Below are 5,417 nucleotides of genomic sequence, written 5' to 3'. Positions count from 1 at the left end.
ATTTAGAATATTGTTTTAAATATTATTTTTTAGGTATTTTAGTTTAAATAGTTTTTAAGTATTTTAATTAGGATTTAAGATGATTTAGCTTATTTTTAGGAATTTAAAGGATATAAATATCCTCTAAGGGTAAGCCTAGAAATATATCTCTCTCATCTGAGAATTAAATCTTCTTTTTTCTCTCTAGCTTCTCTCTATTTTCACATACTTTTCAATTATGCTAAGTATGACTTTGGCCATGCTTAACAAATTTTCTTTCAAGCCGAAGACTAAAGCGAAAGCTCAATTCCAAACGTGAGAATTGTAAGGTACTTAAATCGCTTCGGATTTCTCTCTCTGTTTCCTGAGATTACTTTTGAAATCAAAACGATTTTGACATTGGTCTGGATATATTATGGTTAACGTTTGAAGAAGGATTTGCTTATTGAAGCATATTCAACTTCCCGAGAACACACTTAGCAAAATTGTTGATAAGTGGAAACTGAGATTGGAATCAGTTATTGTTGAAACAACACAATCCGAGTTGGTAGCGAAGAATTGTCCTTGTAAGCCGACGAATCTTGAAGTAAAAATATGTTTCGATGATCTGAGGAATTTGAGGCAAAGCTAAAGTATGAGGCTGTTTTCACTATAAGTTTTCTTTATCCCTATCTCTTTAGATTATTTATTTAATTATTTCTTTTATTTAATTCTTATCTTTTATTTTAAAAACAAATTTTAAAACCTTTTTTTATTTTACTACTATTATTTTTATTTTATTATTTTCCCTTTTATTTATTATTATCTATTTTATTTTATTAAATATTTTCAGTTTTATCTGGAATTCTATCTCCTCCTAAAACCAAGAAACAATTTTACTAAATCAAAAACACCACAGTCCCTGTGGATCGACCGTGCTTCTCTATACTACCTTTTTCTTTCTATTTAAGAAGCCGAAATTATTTTGATAGCAAAACAGTGGTTATCAAATTATCCAGATAATTCCTTACGATAGGGGGCGACAATGGTGATTTCGATGGGAATAGACTTAAAGAAAATTAAGATGAGAGATGCAAAAATTTGGGAGTGCCCAGATCGAGTTCACATAACAACTTATCACTTATATAAAGAAATAGGGGCATGGAGACATGGCATCCAGGTAGTGACCAATAAAGCATGGAGACTTGTCGACCTACTAGAAACTTTCTAGAGTTAAGAGGATCTAGCTCAAGCTTACCTTTAAATGTTTTGGTTTTATTGTAATAACACTTTTGTCCCAATGAAGGTTATTTATTATGATTTACACTTTTTGGGATCAATACCTCACATTTTCATCTTGCATATTTGTATTTTAATTTATGAATCACATTAATTATTTACATGCATTTATCATGTAAACATTGTGAATAATTCGTGAAAGATTTTATTTTAGTAACATTCTATGGATCCATGATCGAGATATTATCACGTATCAATAAAATAGAGAGGCTTCAAGAATACCTGGCCATAACTCAACAAGAAATGAGTGATCAATTGAAGAGGTTCCAAGATGAATCGATGGGGTAAATGTAACATCCTCAATACCAGGTTAGTGATCAAATTGTAAAATTTTAGAAATTGGTGATTAAAGTGGGATAATTGAATAGTCCAATGACTTACTAGAAGATATTTTATGCGTCATTGTTAGTAATTATTAGATGAAGTAAAGGGTAAAATAGTCATTTGACATGGAAGATTTTTATTTTCCTTTATTAGATAAGGAAACCCACGTGGAAGAGAAAAGAAGGCAAAATAAACTTCTAGAGTTCTCTTCTTCTTCTTCAGCCGTGAGTCACCATGGAAAATGTGAGTTTTGTGGTTAGTTGATTATTTGTTGAAATAAAAGTTTGTTTATGATTATTGGATGATAATTAAGCTTAAGAAAAGCTTAAATTATCTTAAAAATAAAGGATGATGGAGTTATGAGAGATTAAGTAAAAAGAGTTTTTAAGTTAATTCTTGAAATAAAATGAGTTAATAGATTTTTAAGTTGAAATTGACTTGGCAATGGTTAAATTAAGGAATAGGAAGTGTTAAAAGTGGATTTAGAACCTGTTGAAAATTGAGTATGATTCTTAAATTTCATAAGGAGAATAGGATTTTGAGGTTAAAGATGATTTACCTGGATATAAGTTGGTTTAAGTAATGATAGTTGAGTTTAATGACATGATAGAGGCTTAAAATAGAAAAATTGAGTGAAGAGTTGATGATTTTCGTGCTAAAATGAAATTTCTGGGCTATGTGCATCGATGCACATTCAATGTGTACCGATGCATCAAGATTATTTCCAGAAAATCATTCAGTGTATATCGATACACAGGAAGTGCATCGATGCACCCATTAAAAATGGAAACATCGAAGGTGATTTGTGTATCGATGCATGGGTAGTGCATCGATGCACATATTAAAGAATGCATCGATGCACTGTAGAATGCACCGATGCACTTCAAGGGGAAATTGAAATAGACATTTCTTTTGGTCTAATAAATGATAGATTAGAGCATATCAATTGGATACTGATATGCATCAATATGTGATTATGTAGATATCGAACACGAACAAGTTCTGGAACGATCATCAAGTTAAGATTCGATCGAAAGAAATGAAATCATAAAAGCGGATTGGAACTTAGTGAGGACATGTGAGTGCATTTAGTGATGTATGATGAATGGAAACAAGACTCGCGAGTTTATTTCCTATGGTAGTATGCATGAAATCATGAGCATGATCATTGGTGTAAGATGAGTATATGTGCTATTTGTGATTATATGTATAACATGATTTGTATGTGTGCATGATTATATAACGATGATACAAATCTATAGGTTAAACACTATAGAAACTATGATATATGAGCAATAAAATGAAGAACTATAGAATCCCTATGAGAAGTATTATAGAAGTTATATGAAATTGAATTAATAAATAGAATAATCTAGTATTTAAATATTGTGAGATAAGTGATATATGTCATATGTTATTGTAAAGATTAATGTTATAAATCATATAATTGGTAAAAGGGAAAGGAGATAAGATATATGACTATGAATATTGAATACGTATCTATGTGATATGATCTATGAGATCACATGAAATATTTATGACTATGTGATTATATGAAAAAGAATACATATGAAAATATTCTACGTGTAAGTGAACCACGTATCTATATATGTGATATGTGATTTATATGACAATGAGCTATGTGGAGGAACTATGAGACTATGTATATATGAATGTATGATAACATAAATATTAATGCCCATGTTATGTGATATGAGAGCTAGAGGTATAGTTGGCATGCCAAGAGTCGAGGGTCTACGCGGTCCTTCGGGACATATATGTATTCTTTGGAACATGTGTGTGGTCTTTTAAGACACATACTTGATCCTTGGCATATGTATATGATTCTTAAGAAATTTTCTACGTGGTTCTTAAGGACAATCTTACATGGCACTCCGGTGCATTTGTAGGCGACATTACAGTGCAATTCTACGTGGCACTTCGATGCATTTATATGAGCTGTGGTGACAACATTAGTGCACAACCTCAATAGACTCATATATATATAGTTCTCAAAAGTGTACATGGGCTAAACAAATGATAACAATAAACATAGTACTTATGAAGTATATGTTTTGGTGATATGAACTGTTATATGATTGATACGATGATGTGTGTGGTTTGAATGAGTCATATGTTGATAAAAAGGTTAGGTATAAAAAGGTACGATTAAAGGATATAAATGATAATACTATGGATAATAGAATAAGATTAACGATGGAAATGACGAATGATGCATATATGCGTACAGTTAATTATATATGAAGTTATATTGTGTGTGTGATAACATGAGATGATATGTACATGAATGTTTAAATAGTTCAAGTTACTCTTATATGTTAATGCCTCACTAAGTCATAAACTTAGAGTGTGATTATTTCACACGTAGGTATGAGAAGCGAGAGTGGATGTAGCGAGGAGCAAGATAGGTCAGTATTTTCCTTATGATGATCAGATCAGAAAAATATTGAACAAGTGTACTTTGTTTATAGAGTTAGTTAGCATGTAGTTACAATATTTTTAAATTGAATATGCTATGAATAGTTCTGTAAATGTTTGAAAAGTCAATGTGACACCTCGGACTCGGATCTGAGTCGGATACAAGTTGGGGGTGTTACATTTAATGGTATCAAAGCTAAGGTTTAGCAGATTCTAGGCTTAAATAGAAGTCAAATGAGGTTTAAAAAATGTGTACATGCTAACTAAAAGTGAAAATTCTGATATGATAGTGTAAGGAGTATGTTATCTTGCTAATAGAATAATATTTGTATGATATAGTAGAAATTGATTATAGAAATCGTCAAAGTAAATCGATAGCTGACAAATTTGATGGTGATAGCAATTCACCTGCCCTGGCCAGACAGGATGAAGAGCAGAAACCTCAGAAAGTGTCTTATAAGATTAAAAGTTGATTTCAGAAAGTTGAAATCATGTCTGAATAATGATAGAAGGTTTTCACTGTTTCGAATTGGAAAAGTGATATGGAGAAGTTTTGTTATAAAGTGAATAAGATAGAATATGGTGAACAAGTGTCACCATAAGGATGTTAAGAGATAAAATGATTGGGTTAGAATTGCAAAAGAGTTCAAGGATAAGTGCATCAGTGACAAGTGTATAAGGTATATGAAGCCAGAGTTTATGAGGTTGATACAGAGGGAAATCGTAATGTGTATGGATACGAGAATAGTTTGATGAGTAGAGTGAAAGGTTGTGAAGCTAATTTAAATGAAAATGATGTATGCAAGTGATGTGTAGAGGGCTGGTGCCTGGATTAAAAGAGTACTATAGGTGTCGAAATGGTTCCCTTTTCAAAAGTGGTTATTGTGTTAAGGTTCTGGAGAGAACTCAGAATGATTAAGGGAACTAGTATTTCATCAATCAGTACTATCAAGAGAGATAGAGATTGTGATTTTCAATTACAAACTTGGTTGGAATCCGTTGTATTCCAAGATAAAAGATCAATTGGAGGAAAGTCAGACTCACTTAAGTAGTAGAGTCTAGTTCTGGATAAATAAATGAGGAGTTAAAGATAGATATGAAAGTGGAGGAATGAATTTAGAGTTTTGCTAGAATTATATAAAGTGAAAAATAAGAAGTATTTTAAATGGGTCAAGTGATGTAGATACTGTTTTGCATTCTAGATAGAAAAGGTTAGCGATGACTAACAAGATTATGTGATGAAATGTGTTGGATATATAGATTATAAGATATTGTCAGGATATGATAACCAAATATGAAATGGATCTGGATATAGTTGTATATTTGGATCATAGTAATGTGGTATAGTAAAGGAAATAAGGAATTGTATATTTGAGTAAGCTGGGGATTGATGAGAA

This window comes from Hibiscus syriacus, unplaced genomic scaffold (genome assembly GCF_006381635.1).
Source record: "Hibiscus syriacus cultivar Baekdansim isolate YM2019G1 unplaced genomic scaffold, ASM638163v2 tig00116981_pilon, whole genome shotgun sequence".
NCBI lineage: Eukaryota > Viridiplantae > Streptophyta > Magnoliopsida > Malvales > Malvaceae > Hibiscus > Hibiscus syriacus.
This window is presented reverse-complemented; position numbering follows the sequence as displayed.